The sequence below is a fragment of the Motacilla alba genome, chromosome 5 (assembly GCF_015832195.1).
Source record: "Motacilla alba alba isolate MOTALB_02 chromosome 5, Motacilla_alba_V1.0_pri, whole genome shotgun sequence".
Taxonomy (NCBI): Eukaryota; Metazoa; Chordata; class Aves; order Passeriformes; family Motacillidae; genus Motacilla; species Motacilla alba.
This window is the reverse complement of record NC_052020.1, coordinates 49494423-49516787: the sequence shown is the minus strand read 5'-3', so window position 1 is coordinate 49516787 and position 22365 is coordinate 49494423.

The window sequence follows — 22365 nt, the reverse complement described above, 5'->3', positions numbered from 1 at the left end:
CAGGAGTGCTGGCTGCTAAGAGCTGCTCCCCTCCACTTTGGCATTGGCAGGATGTGAAGGGACTGGTCTGCTCAAACATACCTGCTGCCCATGCAGAGCTCCAGTAACCTCATCACAGTGTCTGGAACATTGGAAACCTGAGATTGCCAGGGTTTTGTCCTTCCCTTCACAGATTTTAACATGAATCAATGGGATTGTCCCAGTTTCTCTCCTTTGTTGTTTTATTTTTCATTGTAAGTTTTCTCACATCAGGGACAAGGATCCAAACAGAAGAATAGAAGGGAAAAGGTGAACACTTTCTAGTCCTGCTCACATAGGACAATATTTCAAACCTTCTGTATCTTCTTCAGTATTTTGGCTTTGGTTTTATCAACTTTTAGTTACTTTCCTTGTTAACCTGCCTGTTCATTTCTCAATATGCTCCTTTAACTACTTACATACCTCACAAAAATAGTGAAGAGAAAGAAAACTAATTTATTAGACAAGCAGAAGCACATGGCATTCCATATTGGGCAGATTTGTGATGAGCAATTAATTATTTCTATTTTCTTCCTTCCCAGTTTAAATACAGTTTAAGTTGTTGATGTTAATATTATCAAACCAACATTTTTATATCATTTGCCAGGCTTGACAGAATTAAGTGGATTTCTTTGAATGATAATAGACATAATTAATTTTGTGTATAAGTTGCTTCAGTGCCTTTGAAGTTAAGTAAAAAATGAGATGTTAAGACTGAATTAGTGATATTTAATTGGAACCGATTATAAAAAATAAACGAGATACACGGTAGTTTTATGAAATAAAAAAGAGAGAGTGTGCATAACTGCAAAAATTAACAATTTGTGGTTGAATGTTTTGCTTTAATAGGGTGGCAGCAGTGATTGTGAGCACAATGGAGAGAAGGAAGAGTGACACAGAAAGGGCAGGGCTGAGCTATTTGAACATGATTGACAAGAATAGTTACGTGGAATTTCTTTATAGGTCATGCAAACAGACCACATGAAACCATTGCTCTTGGAGATCGTGCAAGTGTTTCATTTTCCTTATTTCATCATCTGTAGTCCTGTAATAAATGATGGCAATATGCAATGTTAGTACTTTGCAAAGTATGTTAGGCTCAGCCATGTGCCTCTGCACCTGGTTTAGTAGATATTAGGAAGATAGAAGGTGTTACTATGTTTAATGGCTTTTAACCTACAGCAATGCTTATCAGGAACCCATTCTGAAAAACGACATGCCAGAGACCTGGCATTCTCCTGTGCATCAACTGGACAGCCTGGAAAATCTAGTCTGTGATACCACTGTTATAAATTAGATATCACTCTCAGATCTAATAAACTGATTATAATCTCAGTCCTGAATCCTGTGTAGAGTAAAATTTGGCTGTTTATTAAAATGACTCAGCTTCTGGCCCATCTTTTGTCTTAGAAATAGCCCAAATTAAGAGTTTGGCTACTAGAATAAAGTTCTATTTTCTCATAAATCCACAGGTTAAAACACCTGCATCAGGAGTGTGTTTGGAATGAGAGAAGAAAGGATGAAGCTGACTTTCCTGAAGTGGAATAGACCAGCCCAGTGAAAACAGTAATTCCTCCCAGTAACAAGGGTTTGGGCAAGGTAAGAAATGTGTGAGAGATAGATATATTCCTATACCATTGTGGTGAACTGGATGCTCTAGTTTTTATTGGATGCCATCTAGGTGAAGTCAGCTGTGTAAGTGATAAGATTACAGTGATGCCTACAAAAGGATGCAAATGAAAGCATTTATTCCATCTGAATTTGTCAGGAAATAGTGTGGATTATAACACTGAGATTCCCTTTTTCCCCTCCTACACCTTTGTTGTCAGTGAAGACACACACCAGGTTCATTCTTGGTCAAGTATGTGCCCACAGACCTCTCCAATATGGGAGGAAAAGAGATGAGGTACTGTTGAGGAGTAAACAGAAGATGCCTGTGGTCACCTTTAAATTACTGTTATGGTGAAAGGTGCAAATAGCTGCCATCAAGTGAGCCTTTGATCCAAAGATAATAATAGATCTCATTAAAATCAGTGGGTTTGCCAGCTCTGAAGAAAAAAAACAACTGAGCCTCTTTAAACAGAAGAGACAATGAATGGATGGATTTCAGACAGCACATGTCAGGTCAGACCTGAGCATGTAGGCAGGGGGATTTCCTTGGTAGCACATAAGGGATGGGATATTGGGTTTGCAGTTGCTGAGCAAAGGCATGCAAAGCCCATTGGAGCAGCAGTGAGCAGGGCTGGGGCTGCAGGAGCAGTACCAAGGGTCTGGAGTTCAAAGAAAAGTGGTGCTGGATGATGGATTCTGGGTACAGAATATGGGTAGAGGAAATGCCTCCATGGCCAGGGAAAGACCCCTCTGTTTTGGCAACAAACAAACAAACAAACAAACAACCCCATAGCCTAGAGAATACTGTTGAACTGTGCCACTCATTACTCAGCTGGGGCAGTTCTGAAGGAACTGAGTCCTGTCTAACTCCTAAGTCCAAATGAGCAACAGTGATGCACTTGAAAACCAATGAAGTCTAGGGAAGACTCCTTTTGCCTTTTGTGAGCTCTGGATCAGGTCAGGGTTGCCAAGAGTTTGATACTGCTAAGATGATTATCTCAAGGGGATGTTTCTGAAGGAACTATGCAGTGGGGGAGACAATACTTGCTTTGCCTGGTTTTGACAGCATGTCACATTCGATGGATGCTCTCTTCACTTTCCAGCTTCTGACAGGCCATAAAGGCTAATTAAACAAAACTACTGAATTCACATGCTTCTCTCAAAGGAGCACACATTTATCTTGCAAACAGTTAATACCTACTATCATGGGTATGTAAGTAGTCAATATGATATAACACATTGCGGAGCCTGCTGAAGGCAGATATTGCCAATTAACACATGGTATTACCAATCAACGCTCGTGCCATTTATAGAACACTCTGCCTTGCTGCTACTGGAGATTCAAGACCCACAACAGTTTGAATGCATTTTTGAAGTAGGATTTTGTGTCAGGGAGGGAGTAAAGCTCTGCATTGCTAAAGAAATGGAAGAGCAATGGAGGACTGAACTCCAGCGAGAGGAGCACCATACAAACACTCAAAAAAGAAAAGGTCTCTGCCTGGAGGGGCTTACAGTCTCAGGCCAACAAAATTCTGTGTATGAGACATCAGAGGATGGCAGTGGGAGGGAGGAGGGAGGGGGAAAGGTGGTGTGATAAGCACAGGTGTGTACCCTGAAGAGCAGCTTTTTTGTATGTGCTTTGTCAGCGGATTGCAGGGGTAGAGGAGGTTTCCATCTCATGGGCAGCATGGACAGGATGCAGCAAGAAACAGAGCAGAGGAACACAGTTTGAAACAGATATTTAAGACAGGACAATGAATGAATAAAAGGCCAATTTCTGCTTCCTCGGGTGTCTTTGGTCTGCCTGGGGAAAATTTAATGCACGAGGCCCAGAAAATACTTTAAAATGGGTATCTGCTGGGGCTCTTTTCATTCCTCCCCACTCAAGAAAAGGCTGCATCCTTACCTTTCCTTCCTGTCCCTTGACTACCACAGCTGTCCGCAAAATATTCCATGGAGTCCTATCAGAGTCGGAGCTAGATTTTGATGGTTTCTTCTGTCCCCAAACTGTACTCAGCAGCAGAGAGGTTCCTGTGTTTGAGGGACTGGGAGTAACAGCTGAGGGCTTAATGAGACAGAGCAATAGGCTCATCAGCAAGGAGACATAGGAGAGAAATACATATATGCATGCACACACATTCATCTATATGTAGATACATATACATAAAACAATCAGAAAATAAAGACACCACGGAGAAAGAATACTTCCTAAAAGTGATTTGACATAAAATTTCTCATGAGCTGTTAATATATGCTGTCTCTAGTGATGAAGATTTCATGCCTAAGGAATTAAAATGTGGCAACACCTTCCTTTTCTTTGAAGAAGAGATTTTAGGGCCTCCTGCTGCAGTCCAGATATTGGTATAAACTAGTATTAGTATCTCATGAGGAATGTATTTTTTAATTTTTTTTTCAGCTGAGGTGCTGTAGTATTAGGTTTTGTATTCTCTTGATGCTCAGTAATCACTTTATTCTCACTCAGCTTGTCAGGACTTTGCACTGGAGCCCCTGAGGTGACTGGACCTAGAAAGTTGCTAAAAAGAAAGATAGTTGAATAATTGCTAAGGGTATTTTAGGGGTGTTTCAGCCTCTTCTGTAATTAAGAAAGCACAGCTTGGTGTTTATATAGATGTTTGCAGATTTTTTTTTCTCATCTCATTTAGTTTTTAGAAGAGAAGTCTGAGTAGTTCTCCCTTCCTTCATCTTCTTATCTAAATGCTATGGAAAAAAAAAAAATTAAACAGAAAGGAATTAGCAAAGTCACCTCTTAAAATGTGCCTCTCCCCTCAATCCAAACACAGGAGGTAACTAGCACCCTGTTCCTGATTAGCTCTAGACTCCAGAAAAAATGAGGGGAAAATAGATGATTTGTAGTGCAGTTATCTGATCTTCTGAATCCTGGTTTTCAGTAGTCACTTCCCTCTTGAGTGTTTTACATTAAAATACTGTTTTACTGTTCAATTACCTAATTTAATTCCTGTACAAGATTCCTCTGGACTCCAACTACTCATCTTTTGAATGATCACTAGCAGTTTGCAAGAACTGGTGAAGTTTTTCAATAAGTATTTTCCATTTCTTGAGGCAAGACATTGTGTTTCCTCTTCATGGCCACAATGGAAATTGACAGGGGATTTCTATGAGTCGAAGCAGATTCCAAGGATGGCTTCAGTGAGATGATTTCTTCACACCATTCTTGGAAAAATTATACAACACAATGTACAACTCAGGCTGTTTTTTCTTTCAGTACTACTGGCTTCAAAAAATAAAACAAATGCACTAAAAATTATTTAGTAAATATTTACAGTACTATATTACTATAGTAGAACTTCACTTTTTTATTGCTAGTGAAAGTAAACACTAATGCTAGTGAATGAGCTAACACCATGTAAAAATTTGAAATGGAAATACAGAGAAAGACATGGAGATTTTACTCTCAGGTACTTTCTTCTTAAGAGAAAAATCAGAACTGCAAGGCTGCTTGCCTTTCTAGGTTTTATGTGAATTCTGATTAAAATGAGTAGCTCTTTTAAAATATAAAACTGTTTTCTTTCAGCAAAATTCACAAAAGCAGCAATTCTGTTTTAGCCTATGACAACACAGGAAATTTTGAAAATTACAATTGTCCGTAAGCCTAAATAGCTGGGGAAAAATGATAGACATTTGGTTAGCTTTACTGAGCACATAATGTGCTGTCTGGCCTTCAGTACAATGTTTCAAAGCACTTGGATCCAAAATACCTCTCTGAGTCACGCTGAATGTTTTATCTTCAGTGCAGCGGCCCCATTTACGCGAGTGGGAGCTGTGATATTGATCATTAGAAGTTGCATATTGCTAACATTTTAGCCATAAACTTATTATAACCCTAAAAAAAATAAATATTATCTTCCCTGGAGTGGATTGAAAGGCCTATTTCACAGATGCTGGATGAAATTTCTGAAGTTGCATGAAGTTGGTTTTTTTTTAAATCTTGAATGAAAAGGTTCTTTCTGTGTTAATTTAGGAACTGTTTTACTTTCCTTTGTGCCTGCCATTTAAAGGCTGAGGTGCACCTTTGTTTTTCTTCCACAAACCCTCCCAAAGTGCAGAAATCCAGTCAATCACTTTCACACACCCACAAAAAATAATGGCTTGACCTGCTCGTGGCCAGATCTGACATGCCCTGCTGTGGTGGGAAAATTAATTCACCTCACTACACTGCAGTCACCCTCAGCTGAGTCCTTCAATTATTTCATTATGATCTAACTAAGGCTGATAACAGATCTCATTTGATACTGTGGATGGCTGGGGGGGCAGCATGGGGGTGGGAAGTGGATGCCCTCACATGTCAAGCCCTTGCATCTAACCAGCCAAGCTTTGTGAGGCTTTCTTGCCTGATGGAAATGGGGGTGATTAAAGACATGTTGTGCCCGTCTGTGTAGCTTCCACATGATTTTTCTCCCTTAGATGATGTTCTGTGCATTTAGCATATTTGAAAATCTTTAGGCTTTTCATCTTTGACAGGGAAAGAGAGGGATGTTTTTGATGGACTGGCTGGAGGAGCACACTCAGAGTCCAGTGTTTTCTAGAGAAAGGATCCATTATCATATTTTCTTTCTTCCTTTTTTTTTTTTTTTTCACCTGTGCAGTAACAGATGGACAAAGCAAGCCCTGGAAATGTGTTAATTGCTCTTTTTTTTTTGTTCAAGTGGTTTGGAGGTTCAGGAGACCCTCTAATTAAAGAATCTAAGAGTGAGCTGGGCATCTGGCCTCTGCCACTTTAATCAACTTTGTAATATGAGGAGAGGGCAGTGATTGTCTAATTACTAGACAGCTTGAAGATGTATGAGTAGTAAGCAAATACATTTTCTCAGAAGATGCCAAATTGTTATAACAACAAAATGCCGCTATCTACAAAATGCTATCCATTTTGTGTTTATAATTATTTTTCAAAATGGGTAAATGCACCCCCTCTCCATCCACTGAGTGGATCTGTGTGGGTTACAGGATTCTTTGGAATGATTTTGAATCCACGACACAGCTGGTATGCAGAAGTTTTGTAATACCTGCAAGTATCATGGTATTAGGTCAAATAAGAGTTTCTCTGATATGACAAAACCATTGAACTGAGGTTTTTTATTTCTGAGTCTGCTGTGAAGTATCTAATTTCATCCATTTGCCTACAGAGAGTTGAATAAAGAACATAGCTACTTTCCCCCCCATTTTCAAAGGATAGAAATCCTAGCTCACACACCTGGAATTTATCACAGAGTAAAACAAGACTACTTCATGTTAGCGAACATTATGTTGAGTACAAAATCATGTAGTTTTCCTGAATCTGATGACAACCTGGAATAATTGCTGAGCAATGTGAATTTTGAAATTCTTCCTAAATGCTGTTAGCTCTGCTGTTAGTAGAGATGAATGTTGAAATACCATCACTATTACTTAAATATACAGGATCTTGTTGAATCAGCTGAATTCACATTATATCACTGTTTGTCTTTTTAAGAGAAAGAACTCATAAAATGCTTATCTTGTTAAGACAAAGTACATCCCATATTCTTCAAGGTGAAGCTCTAGTGTCAAAGTAAACAAGGCAGATGCCTCTTTAATAACTGTGTAATTCCGACTTATATTTAATTAATTAAAATGTCAGCATGAAGATACTGAAGGAAGCTGCTGTGGCTTTTACAGTTTGCTGCAGAATCCAAAGGACCCTGCTGCAAATACAAATCTTGCATCATGTGTATTCTTTGAAATATGAATGTCTTAGTTGCTGGCATCTGGTCAATGGAGCTTTTCTTTGTTAGTTTCTGAATCAAAGTTGAATATTACATAATACTATCTGGCATTTTTATTTTCTACGAACCCGTCAAACCTATCACCTCTAAAACTCATCTTAATAACTCTCATCTGTATTGGAAACCTCAGCAGAAAAGCCAATATTGAATGGATTGTTACTCAGCATGGGTTCTTCTGGAGCCAAAATTAGGAGTCTCTGGCTGACAAGAGGAATGTCTCTTCAATCACATTGTGGTACTTCAGTCACACTTTCCCAGTCCCTTGAATAGACAGAGCTCCCCACTTCCTATTTTTTACATACCTTTGCAATTAGCTTTATTTTAAAATTTCCTTCATCAGGGAAAGTCTCTATCCACTTCCTTGCACATCGAATGCTGGCAACCATTGGTACTTTTATAGCTGGCCTCCAAACCATCAATTTGAATGAACAAAGCAGACTATTTTCTCACACTTATAAGACCTACATTTATAGTATCCGCATGCTGGGGTAATTACTGCTAAATAATTTAATACTGTAAAAACTGACATATCCATTTAGGTGTATGCCTGTTATATTGTTAAACTGTATTGGGGTTCTGACCTCTATTAGACAGCAAATAATCCTACTAAAGACTGGTCATTCTCTCTCTCTCGCTCTTATGGTGAATTTTATTCATAAAGCTTAGGGTTTTGCAGCTATTCTCATCGTGAGATTAGTAAGTATACACTTGTGACAGCACTAAAAATTCAGTGCAATCACAATCATGTTTGATTACCAATTCAGAAGGATCTAGCCATCTAGCTGCAAGGATAATTTTGCTCACTGTAAACAGCTTGGAGAATTGTGTGCGATCATGTTGTGTGACCAAAAAAAAAGAAAACAACCAACGAATTAGATTATTTGCTAAATGCCAAGGCACATTAAATATTTTTGACAACAATGAAGATTCTTTGTAAATTGTAATTAGACTGGAAATTATTGCACAGAGCCTGCTTCTCTATAATCCCTTTAAATCAGAGTAGTTGTAATTGGCCTTAGAGACTCAAACTGTTTCGTGTTTTATTTTCTAGAAGTTCCGCTTCTGCATATGTAATAACAGAATCCTTTGTGGATACAATACAATAGACATGTGTGTAGGGTTATTTTAGTTTATTTGTTTTGGTAGCGAGTCAGATAACCAGCAAAAAAGAATATAGAAAAGAAAACATGCCGAATGCTTCTGGATATGAATGGTACTTACATGTAAAAAAAGTTGCATAGAAATCATAATGGGCCAGATGAGGCTTAGAAAAGCAGCATAACCCTGCTGTTCAACATCTGCCAAGGATCTGGACCTATATTTTGCTCATAGTGTCAGAGGCATCAGGAAACCTAATAATGTGAGTTTTCCTGTACACAAAGCCATGGAATTTTTAGCAATTCTAGCAGAGTCCTCAAGGATTCCTTTTCAAAGTTATGATTTTACTTTTTTTTCTTCTGGTTTTAGGTTCACAGGAATGGTAACTTCAGGAGAGACTGTGGGAGAGGATGAATTCTGCTGCAGCCTTTCTACATCAAAAAAAGACCCTTTTCAGCACAAGATCCTCATGCTACTACTGAAATGCAAGTATGTCTGTGTGTTTGTATAAATACTAGCTGTGGGAATGGGCGTGAGCAGTGGCAGATAGTCAAGGAGTTAAGTGGAAGTCAAAATTAAGTGGGAATTTTGAGGTTTATTTGATGTAACACTTGGCTTTGAGGATGGAGGAAGTTGGACTTGAGGCAAACCTGCAAATTACAGCCCAACCTCATTAGAAATTAGCTGGTAGTAATCAGAGAGCCTTAACTGACTGTAAAAGTACCTTTAATGTAGAGATGTGGGATTCTGTTGGGTGACTATTGCTCATTCTCTCACAGGCTGAATTAACTAACAAAATCAAATCTGTCAATACATCCAGTATAAAATTTCAGCTCATCTCTGCTGAGCTTATCACCAATATCCAAAATGAAACCAGGTTTGTATTGGAACAGTTTACACAAGATTAACATTCATGTGATCATGACTTCCACTGAAATAAGTCTAATCTGTAGCTGTGCTGAGAAAATAATGTATGTAGAGCCACCTTCCTCCATTTCATGTACGGAAGTTATAAACCACAACCTCCAGTGTGACTCTATGTCAAAATGCATATTTTAGATCTATTTAATTACTTTAGTTTTCCTTGATCTAGTGGAGGTTAAACGCTGGCCTACATACAATCCTTTTATATTTTTAATATTAAGTTTACATCCATTACTCAGAAGTAAAAAACTCATCTGCTAATGTAGATTTATTAAAAATTGCTAGAGTACAAGGATGAGATTTTTTGTTGCATTAGTAAAGAAAATGGAAAAATGCACAGAAAGGACTAGAATGTTAGTAAATCACCAGTTACAAACCTGACTTTAGAAGAAGAAATTAGAATAAAAACAGTATGAATATCAGTCTTAACTGTTTTAAGGAGATAAGAGCTGCATGAATGAAGTCCACCCAAACCAATGAAAAAAAAAATCTGTTATCTTCAATGAGTTTTGTATCAGATACTCTGAAAAAAAGATCTCAAAAAATATCTTAACCAGATTGACAATTTTTTATTTCAGTGGCTTACTTTTGGATCAAGCTAATTTCTTTCAATAAACTAAAAATATCTAACCAGGAGAGAAATTTACAAACCAAGATTTTTTTCCTAGGCCCCAGGTTAACATACTCCTCTTTCCTTTAGGAAAACTACAAATATTTTTGTATAATGATATTAGTGATTCTTAGTCTGATTATATGCAACATCGTGAAGTTTTAAGGGCATCTTTGGCAAAGGCTATTCCTTTTTCTTCCTTCAGATTTCCCCCACTGCTGGCTGAACTAATCTGCTGTAGGACATTGAAGACATGGAAAATGTTGAGGTGTCCAAAGCTGGAAGAACAGGATGTAAATAGAGGGAAATCTATACATTCAGATGGGGCATTGAAAGAGACTTCTGCCTCATGCTGCAGGGTAAGACAGAGTGCACGGTTCTGAAGAGCCAAAAGTGCAAACTGCTGGTGAATTCTGCATGCTGGAAGAAGAGGCCTTGGGCAGCTCATCAGCTTGGGAGGGTGGGAAGGCTGCCCTGGCTCTCGGCTTGTTGCCTGTGTGGCTCATGGGGCTGAGGTGGGGCCAGAAGCAGGATGGTTGTGGCAGGTGGGAGCCCTTCTCCAAAGCCTCTGGCCAGTGATAAATGGTTGATTCACGGTGCGTTCCTGGGGCCTCTGCATTGCAACCTGTTGGCCTGGCATCAAAGAGAAAGGCTTTGCTGTCTGCATCCTCTTATCAACATGCTTTACTGGCTAAATTCCATGGACTTTGTCTAAGCCTTACTGAGGTGAACCACCCATGGAGTCAGTGGAAGCCTTTTTTAAGCAGCACTTGAATAAGGAAATTGAAGGTAATGCCAAGGGGAAGGATGGACTAGGTGACCTCATCAGTCTTTTCCACCATAAGGTTTATTAGTCAGACAAACTCTGTGCAGGGGCCTGCAGTCTGTTGGGAGAGGAGCAAGCACACTCCTGAAGTAGCAGTGCTGGAAGGCATTAGGGCTTAGGGTGGTTTAATTATCCCAGTGCTGCTGCTGGGAAGTAATTCTCGATTCATCGGCAGTGGGTGCTTTCAGCACAGGTCACTGCAGATGGGCAGCAGGGCTGTGCACTGCCTCAGGGCAGCACAGTCCTCCGGCTGCTCACACCAGCTGTGTGGCCATACTCCTTTCCGCTCCTTGTCCTCTCAGTCCTGCAGCCACTGCCTCTCCAAAATGGAAAAAGCCTTTGAAATAGGACCCTGCTTTTGAAGCAAGCAGAGTTTTAATATGAAGAATGCTGCATTTTACAATACATATGTGAGCGTTCTGTGAGTATGTCCAAAAATGGAGAAAAAGACTTTATATGTACACATATGCATGCACATATTTATTTACAAAGCCTGCATCTTCTTAAGGTAAAGTAGTTTATAAAACTGGCAGTAAGATGGAGTCAAACTTTGGGGTTTAGCACTTGAGCACTGGTCTCTGGCATCAGGTTTCTTGTTAGTCTCAGCATCTCATTCGAAAAGACATTTATGTTGATACTATTACCAGACACCTGACTCATAGCTGCAATGTAGAGGTTAATTAGCTATGAAGTTTGGAAGCTCATGGACTATGAAAAGTGCTATAGTGTTTTGTTGCTATGTTGCTGATTATTTCTGTGGTAGGTCTGGTTGAATGTGTGCCAGTGCAAATGCAGGTCCGTGATGCAAATGCCACCCCTGTGCTCTCCAGCTCAGAAATCCTGAGGTACTGGTGATTAATCAAAGGGATTTGATAACAGCACCATGAAGAACTGGTGGGTACCACAAAATTGCAAAGTTACTACAGGTAACATACTCCTGTTTTCCTTGATTTGCTGCATATACCTGCTGACCAGGCCTGTGCTTGTGCCAGCTGCAAGGTAAGGCCGCACAAAGCAGAATCTCCTGGCACTTTCTTTCCACTTAATTTTCTGGGGGATAGAGGACTTGTTTTTCTCCTCCTCGCTCTCTTTGCTTGCTGCTCCTCTGGCCAGGATGAGTGGTGTGGGCGGCATGTCCCTCTGAGCACTTTGAGAAACTCCCTGACTTCCTCCCCCTGAGCTCAAATGTCTCCTTTGATTTTCCTGATGCCTGTCACCCTGCCTCTGCTGCTGCTGGTGTTCCCAGCGATGCTGCAGATGCAGGAGTGCTTCGTGAAGCTTGCGGGGGCAGAGAGAGCTTCACACCAGCCTGCCCTCACCACTGTTCTCTGCAGCCCCAGCCCATGAAGACCAGGGTGAAGGGCTGAAGCTCAGCCAGCAGTGGCTCTGCCCTGGCTGTCCTCCTCTGTGCAGGGCTGACTCCTCATTCACCAGAGTAATGCTCCTAAATATATGACTGCCTCCATCTTGTCACCCTGCCACAGCTCACCCTCTCACTGATGTGAACGGGTACTATATTTACCCAGGAGAGTCATGAAAATTGCCATGACAATGATAGTGGTTGCTTGGGAATGCAAGGAGCTAATTTTGCCTGAATAATAAGACACAGAGTCATCTGTCTCTCTTGGTAAAGAAACAAGGAGTTTATGCAGGTGAGAACAGGTAATCTTTGTGAGGGCATAATTGCAAAATGCAAAAATGTTCCTGTATCAGTTCAGACCAGTGACTAATAAAAGGCTCTAGGTGCTAAATGGCTGAAGTTTGATGCACTCCCTCATTGTGATGAAGATCTGTAGGAAAACTGAGCTTCCCTGCCCCCTCGTTTCACCACCAAAGAGGAAAAAAATCCCATTAAAAAAACTTTAGTCTGAAAATAACTCTATACTGTACATCTCTGCCTAGGGCAAATTTTTCACTGATGAGTAACAGCATTTTCACAATTCACCTTTTATATTTATTGATCTAATGCTATGTAGTATGCCAAAGTTCATTTAAAGGAGACTACAGCTTTTGCTTTTGGGAATCTGAAGGAGAAGATAATTACCAAAACCTAAAACTTTCTTAGGCGATGCTTTTACTTCTCTATCACTCTCCATAAGAAAATCTGTGAAGACCTCTTTGGCAAAATGCTGACAAAGATACCACCCTAACAAACTAAAAAAGCGCTAAAGAAGTTCCGTTGTTGTTTCAGAAAATGTCCTGGCATCTCTGAACAAATAGAAAAGCCTGTCCCGGTAATGCAAATTCCCCCGAGGCACCGAAGTTTGGGAAAGGACGTCTTGCTGGGCAGGCGCCCCGTTAGCGAGCGCTGAAGCCGGGGCTCAGTGTCCCAGAGGACACCTCCGTTGTGAGCAACACGAGGGGCAGATCTTGTACACGGCTCAAAAAGACGCCATTTCAGGCATTCGCTGGCTTTTCCCAAGCCGGACACGGCAGTTCCCCGGAAAGCTGAGAAGTGTTTTCTGCCGCACCTGAGTGCCAGCGGCGTCAAGCGAATTTGCAGAGGCACGGAGCCGCCGTCCCCGGGCAGCGCTTCCCCGGCTGCGGCGCAGCGTGCGAGCCTGCCGGGCTCGGGCGCTCCTCCGCTCCGGCTCCGTCCGCGGGAGCAGGCAGCCTTCAAAGGCACTGGTCACACTCAGCGAGGGGAACTGCCGGCTTTCAGACTGCTCCCAGGAATCAGATAAACAGCCTCTCAGGGCTCAAAAGAAATCTTGCTCTCCCTCTTAAAAAATAATTTTTTTTTTGGTGTCTTGCACTTTTAGTAAGTGACAGTTTTGCAAATTGCTAGTAAAGAACTTAAATGTCTAATTAAATCTCGAAGATGTACAAGAGTTTGAAGAGCGTGATTGATGCCCACAAAGGTATGGCTGTCTAATGGAGTCGTCCTGACAGCAATCGCGAAAGCCCATTTAACGGCTGATGTCTTGTTGTGATCCATGTTGTCATTTTTTCATTACTGATTAAAATTAAAAATCTGCTTGGCAAATCCATTGTAAAAATTTCCTTCATGAAAATCGACGGGTACAAATTATTTTGTCAATCGCCTGGCAATCAAACTGTGACTGAAGACGGTTTCATGCCCATAGATTTTTTTTTTTCTTTTTACTCATGCCAGTGAGTTTTCATAGAAAAGTTTCTTAAGTGTAGGTGGCAGTCTTGGCAATTTTCTTTTTTTATTAATAAATAAAGCTGCATCTCTATATGTTAATGAAATGTTTTGTTTATGTTGTCTTCCCATTCCCATTTGAAAGCAAATGGGAATGTTCCTCACTCTGAAAGTTGGGCTATACTACTGAATTGTCTAATGCCATGTAATGACAGGTGAATAATAGTAATACAAGCCTTTATTAAGATAAATCTGTTTTGAGAGTTGAAGTGTTAGCTGTCTAAGATATAAAACTGGAAAAAACAAAGACAAAATACCAAACCAAACCTTGCAATGCTGCATTCTTTATAGCTAGAATAAATTTATGGCTGCATTTCTCGGTGGGGTTTCCAGCTTGGTGTTCCCATGTATGGGTGCAGCAGACCTGGGTGAGCTGCCCTGGGGTGAGAGGTGCAAATTCACTGCAAGGGGTGATCCAGGATGGCAACTGAGAACTCAGCAGTGTGTAGTTCACTGTCAGAGGAAAGTAATTTAGAGCTCCTAATTTCTCTGTAAAATTCAAAGATGCCTTACTCTGGTTAGAAACAAACGGACAACTCAAGCAGCAAGAAAAACATTATTGTCCCATTAATAAAACTTTTCTCCCACTTAATTGATATTTCTGCTTCTCATAATTGAGTTTCATTGCTGAGTATAAATCAAAGATAATAAAAATAGCTCTCCATAGTTGACACGCGTGCTGGTTTCAAGTCTGATCTCTGTTGCTGTTCATGCTTATCTAATCTAATCAATGTATCTTTTTCTGCAGGTTCTTATATCATCACTGTGGATGTGTCTTACTTCAGAGAACAAGAGAAAGGGAATTATTTGTTTTCCAGATTTATTTCTTTATTTTGATATTTAAATTAAAATGTTGAATTTTATTGTGTGCTTTATTTCTTCTTTTAAACCCTTCTGATAATAAAGAATGTATTGTTTACTCTGGATGAGTAAAAATTGTCTGAATAATTTTATCCTTGTTTTAAGTCCATCATATTTTGATGAGCATGAGCATTTTATTAGTAACATTCTCAAGGTTGTGAAATTTTTAAAACAAAGATTTGCAAGTTACTTTACAGTAAATATATTTATGTTTCTATGAAATAGGTTGCAGATTTTAATGTGAAGATCTTGTCTGCTTATGGCACAATGTATTTGTGTGATAATGATTTTGGAAAGCTGGTGTGCCATACCCCAGAGTAAAATAATGGAAAATAATTACCGGGAGAAAGCTGGCTGCCCAAGTCACAGTTTTAAGGATTGTTCAGTGTCTCTGGGGATCTGCTTCAGGCAGTTAGAACTTGGAACTGGTGTCTTTTTATTGCTGCTTAAATTTGGATGTAGCAACAACATTAATAAGAACAATAACTTTTTTTAAATTGAAATGTTAATTTCAGAATAAAATGGATGTTTTGACCTTTGCTATAGAGTTGTAGAAGTATGTGCTTTCAAAAGTTGTGTACTATACATCTGCACAAGTCCTGAAAGAGCACAGTATGATCGGGAGCCACGAGCTGTTTTCAGCTCAGCTCTGAGCTCCTGATGGAGGGGACTTGCACTAGGAGTTTCCCTGCACATGGTCCTTTTTAACAGAGTTTCCCCAGTCTTTCTAGGTGGGAGAGGCAGCTATCCGAGCTATTGCAGTCTGTTTTTGGTAGCCTTGCATGCTGAACTGGTACTCTGGGCTGAAATCCAGGCAACACGGCAGGACTACTGCTGCTCCCAAACAATTGCACAGGGCTTTTGCTGCTTCATTGGTTATTGTTCGTAGCATGGGTAATAGTGAAAACAATGGGTTGGAGTAGAATAAGGAAACAAACAAAATAACAATGTGAATACCAAAACAACAGCAGCAAAAAACCTCCAAGTTTACATGTTTTTAATAATGTTTATGTGACAGAGAGAAAGGCTGAGGAATTTTAGCCATGTGGGATATGTCACTCTTTATTTCTGCCTCTGAGGCAAAAGCAAAGCAAAGTGCTTAATAGTTTGAGCTTGGAGCAGGGTGTCAACCTCAGTTTACGAAAGATTATTATTTATTTTACAGTAGTGCCCCAAATGTACCAGCTGCTACATAAAAATACTGGGAAACAGGCTTTTCCCCTGAGAGCTGGTATGATGTGACCCCTCTTTAAGGCTGTCCGCGGGGTTTGAGCCTCAGGCTCACACGCATTCAAAACGTGCACACACTGAGAACTTTCCCACTCTGCTGTCATATCATGTCTCTGTTACAGGATCAAATCCTGGCATGTACCATCCTTCATCTAACAGCCTTTTTTCCATGGAAGGGAAGTGGGAGTGTGGGTTTGGAGGCTTGCTGTGAGAATTAGATGACAAATTCCCCTGGTATGCTACAATGCTCTTTGGTCACAGAGAAGGGACTTTGCAGGATATAGGGGTACAAAATTGAATTTGGAGAGCTAAATTCTAAAATAGAATTCACAGAGCTCTCACCTAGCTTCATAACTTTGTTTAGTATACAGCTACCTGTATTAAAATTGCAGCCAAAGCTCGGCAAAACTGACATCTTTGTAGGTCTGAAGTTGTGTCCAAAAAAAGCAACAAAGCTGGTGAAGGGTCTGGAGCACAAGTCTTATGAGGAGTGGCTGAGGGAGCTGGGAATGGATAGCCTGAGGAAAAGGAGGTTAAGGGGGGACCTTCTTACTCTCTACAACTACCTGAAAGGAAGATGTAGCAAGGGGGTCCTTCTCACAAGCAACAAGTGATACAATGAGAGGAAACAGACTCAAATTACACTAGAAGAGGTTTAGATCAGATATTAGGAAAAAAATTCACTGAAACAATGGTCCTGCATTTAGACAGGACCATTTAGACAGCCCAGGGAGATAAGTGGTTGAGTCACCATCCCTGGAGGTATTTAAAAGACATGGAGATACAATCCTTAGGGACAAGGTTTGGTGGTGTACTTGGCAGTGCCAGGTTAACAATTAAACTCGATCTTAAAAGTCTTTCCCAACCTAAATAATTCTATGATTCTGTGATTCTTAGTGATTCCCACGATTCTTAGTGAATCCCATGATTCTTAGTGCATAACTCATTCCTGAGATGGCCAGTGATACTCTGGAAGGTAATGTGGGCAAGGCAATAAATGTTCAAAAGTTTTTTTTTTTGGTTCGAAATTTTGGTGGGCTTTTTAAAATTTTTTTTTTAATTCTTCTTCCTGTCCACAGACATAAATTATTCCCTTGCTTAAATGTCTAGTTTCAAGTTTTTACTGAAGTTGCATTTCTGTAGCAACATACTTTGAAATGGAATTCACTACAGAGATTGCCTGCCATTATTCTTAGTAAAAATAATGGAAGAACCAGTGTCCAAACTCCTCATAAAGCATTACAGTGTCATTGGACTGAAAGGATTTTTAGGTTAGCACTGTGACTTGCTAAGAGTTTTATTTTAATGAACATCATTTAATCAGAAATGTCTGATTCACAAAACCAATATTGTTTGCAGAAAAGAGTTTGTTCTGATGTATTTCTCTTAAAGACTAACTTTTTATGCATGTGAGAAAATATTAAACAAAGTTTGAAACAGGGACTGTCTGTCTCCTTTCTCTAAGATAGCTGTTGCTTGGAATGTGTGTTATAAAGAAGCAGTAGGTGTCATATATAATAACACATCCTGTACAATACTATAGTATACAGGAATACAATAATATTCCCGTACACTGGAATATTATATACTCTTTACAAATACAACATACTAAGTAATTCCATATTTTTAGAACTATAAGGCTCTGAATGCTTCCAAAAAAGCCAGAACCCTTCAAGACTTTTGCCCTTATGGGTGCAAGATGTCCAAAGTGAGGCTGGAAAGAGTTGTCTTTTGTGACAACTAGTGAACCAAACTAATTTAATCTTTAAGGGCCTTTTATGATGTTATTCATCTTACCTATCAAGTTAATAATTATGAGGATATTTCTTTTCTAATTTTTTTTCCAAAAATGATTGACCAAGGGAGGAATCTGGTTTCTCTAAAGACTCAGGCAATTGCAGGCTCCCTGGTGAGTGATGGATATGAGACAGGCATTTATTCCTCCCTGAAGGTCCCGTATCTAATTCAGCTACTCCACTATGGGACCCACTCTTGCTGCACCATATGGTGGTGTGGGTTTGACAGTGGACTCTTCACTGCTGCTGGGTGAAGCAGGCTCTTGCTCATGAGGTTGAAGCCTCTGCTGTCATGTCTCTCTTTCCCTGCTACCTGAGGGAGCTGAGCTGAGGCGACAGCAGGCACCTCTGTCTGTACCAGAGTCACATCTCCTGATTGCAGCACAGGGGTAACCTTTGTGCTCAGGGATAAATGTGTGACATATGTATGACATACATATCAAGTATTTAAACTTTTGCCCTAGAGTGTGTTAGTAATTGTCTGTATGTGCTAAATATATTACCATTTATTGAATTAATTATCCTTTATTCTTACATTTGACATTCCACAGTGATCCCATCAGTCTAGTGTCACTGAGTTGATAATTACATAATAAGTTTTAAATCCCATAATATTACATATTGAACTGTTTCCAGAAGTTATTTACCTTTAAGACCTATTACATTGAAATGTTCCTGTGATGCTGAAATCAGAGTCTAGATTGAAAAAAAAATTAGAAGCAGGGATCTTTTGTTCTAATGGTGAATTACTAGATTATGGACTGGCAAATATTTTCTCTAGCAATGAATTTCATTCAAAAAGTTATGCCATAGAAAAATGATAGAGCTTAGATGAGACACTCATATTTTTCCAGTAGTTTTAGGACTTTCTCTATAGCATTAAATATCTCAAATCTAATGAGACAGTTACCCCTTGCAAACACAGCTAGTACATAATCTTGAAGTGTGTATGATTCTGTAAAACTGCACTATGTAATCACAATTATCTACAGCTTTTAAATTACCTTCAGGAACACACTATAGCTCATAAATCTGAGTTTTCTTATTTGTAGAGCTGCTCTCCCAGAAACAGTGGTTTTGGAAAAGAAAACAATTTTTTTGAGAGAGCATAAAGTACTTGAAAATAAAGGAGTTCCTCTCAATGTGGATTGCTATAACTGAGGTCAGAAACTGGACCCTTTCACTTCTGAGAGCTAGTAGGTTAATGCCTCATTACGCCCCAATAGTCAAGGGATTAACAGAGTTTCCATTACATGCTCCTGTTTTGAGAGGTTAATATCTCAGCCTATAAAAATTTTCTATGTGCTGAAACTTGGCACACGAGGTCTAGGAATAGGAGAAACTTGTTTTTACAGAATATGGTTTAAATCACTTGGATATTTCTTAAGTTACAAGAAAGAAAAAAAACCAAAAAACAAGAAAAGACAGAAGTTTGTGGTTTCACACTGGGACTTTTTATGGTCCTAAAAATGCAAACCGAGCTTTGACTTAAGCAATGTAATTTTGCATAATGTAAGCTATTGTCTCTCAGTATTAAACAGAGCCTTGAAAACTTCTGCCATTTTAGGTTCCTGAACATTTTTTTATCCCCTGTTTTCAGTCTTAGCTTTCATTTCTGATTAAAGTGAATGTAAAACATAAAGCGAAACCAAGCTGAAACTATATTGTACGTTACCATGTTTCAAAAATCCTATTGAGCATTCTTGATGTTACACGAGCAACCCTTAAATTAAGCTTGGTATATCTTAAATTCACTTCAGCAATTCTCTCATGGTGTTAATGTGCCCACAATGGCATCAGCAATGTTCCAAAGAATTGAATGAGGAAGGTAAGAGGTTATGTTGACCTGTGTGAAAAGCTTACAAGAGAACTTAAACTTATTTGGTAGGTGGTGCTCAAAGATAAATGGTTGTCTATCTTGTCATTCACCAGCCCTTTTGGTTTTTGCAACAAATTCTGCAGTACCTGAAACTACATTACTGAGGCAAAAATATATGTGGCATGTAGAATCACAGAAAGGTTTGGGTTTAAGGGATATCAAAGACCCTGCAGTTCTACCCTCTGTCAAGGGCAGTGACATCTTCCACTAGACCAGGATGCTCAAAACCCCATCCAAACTGACCTTGAACACCTCCAGGGATGGGGCATCCACAGCTTCTCTGGCCCACCTGTGCCAGTGCCTTGCCACCCTCACAGTAAAGAATTTATTCGTAATATGTAATTTGTATCTCCCCTAAATGTAATTTATTAATGCAGTAGTAAGGATCAAAACTTGTTTCAACTTTAACTGTTCTTGCATCTGGTCTATCTTAAATTCACCCTATTTAATGATGTATCTTACCCACTTATACTGTATCTTGTATTAAATCATCAGTTTAAAAATAATTCTTCAAGAAAATTTAGAAGTAATTGAAAGTTGGACATTAAGTACATTTAAATACAATGAAATCATGGTTCCAAAATTTTTGGTATATTTCAGAACTTTAAAAAATAAAATACTTAATTGACTTGCAAGACAGCCACTTACACAAAAGGACTACAAAATTTTAATTGAAGCAAACAAGTAAGTGATTTTAAAAGTCATATGTGTTTTGCTTGTGTAGGGAGGGGAGCTGGGTGCTGTTAAAGACCAATGTGCATTGAAAACAGTACTTTGAATAGCTGGGACAGAAAGAAAGTACTGCAATTAATTAGATTTTTATTATTTTCTTTTGCATTCACATCTTTCTCGATTTTCTCAATGGGAATATTTAGCACTCCAATTCTGTTTATGTACTGCTGCTGGTAAGTGACATGACAGATTGTTGTGGTCTGCAGGGCCAAAATCTGCCTTTAGAAAATGCAAAATGAACTGGGTTTGAAAGGTGGTGTGGCCAGAATTGCACTTGAGTGAAGCCAGCTCGATTCAGTGAGGGCACCATGAATCTCAGCAGGGCTCAGCTCTCCTGCCAAGGGAGCTGGAAGCTGACCTGGGTGTCCCTGTGGTGCTGCAGCCTGTGGCATGCTGTATCCAGCTTATTCCTCCACATCCTCTCCCTAGAACTGCGCTCCACACAGCTGTGTGTGTACATATAGATGTACCACGTAATGCCCGTGATGCAGCTAACAAAAGGACACGAAAAGAATGCTGTTAAGCATCACGCTGAGACCTCAGGATCAGACTATACTGGATTTAAGTTTTCCTGTGAAACTAAAAATTGGTATCTTGTTAGCAGGGTTAACTACTCTTCAGTTGTGCTAAGTACATGAACTGAAAATCATGAGGGGAAAAAAAAACCAAAACTAGTTTTCTGACAGGACATTGTAAAATGAATCAAGCTTGCGTGGTGAGAAAGTCTGTAGTCTTAGGGTCCTTGAGAGACTGAAACCTGCCCTGCTGGTTATGTCTGCTCTTCCCAGCCCATGTCAGCAGTGAACGGGGAGGCATTGTTCAGCAGGAAGGAAGCACTAAGACCAAAAATAAACTTCACCAATAAACAGAAGAGGAATTGAAGCTGCATGATGCTGATTCCTAACTCAGTTCACCTGAAAAGGTTTTTTTCCCTCAAGAGAAGTTATTGACACCACAGTTCAGAACTAATTTGGACAAAAAAAAATTGGTAATTTCCCCCTTTTTATATATTCAGGAATAACGTTTTTAAGGTTATGGCCATTACACCAGTTATTTTTCCAATTCTACTTCAGAATGACATACTACAAGGTAGCCTAGAGAGGAACTGAGCTGCAAATGATGTGAAAGGATTTAATAGGGAAGGAAAAAGCATAATTTTGACAAGAGATTTGTGACTTTTTTAAAATATAAAAAAATAATAAATATGTATTGGATTCTCCATAAAGGAACTGTAACCTTCAGTCCCTTGCCATTTCAAATGATATAGTACTTTTTTATATCCCTTTCTGTCCTAATCTCTTTTGTGACATTGTTTTGTTGTATTGTGTTGATAAGAGGCTATCTTGGGGCCAGGAAGGGATAAGATGTTAATAAAATTGTTGTTTGCTGTTACAGAATCAAACAAGTGTAGTCTGAGGTTTCATGTCAAATTATTGCTGGCTTCTCTTTGTATCAATCACTATGAGAAATACCTCTTAACACTTTGTGAAGCCACAAAAAATAAAATAGGCCAGAAATCTTTCAAGATGCAAAAAATTAGGCTTAGGTGAAAAGCTTTCATTTATTTATTTTCTTTGTAGCAGTATTGAGTCTTTTACGAGGAAGTCTGTGCTAGTCAGGCTCTCAGATGAGATGACATTTAAAGCTGATTGGAAAACTGCAAATTTTTATCACAAAAAACCTAACCAAAAACAATAAAACCACCCCCCCCCCCAAAAAAAAGGAAAAAAAATAAAAAGAAAAAATATCCACAACCTTAGAAACTTTTATTTTAAAGAAAAAGAAACTACTTTTTTTTGCACAAAAAGCTGAAATGTCTTTTTATTTTTTTTGT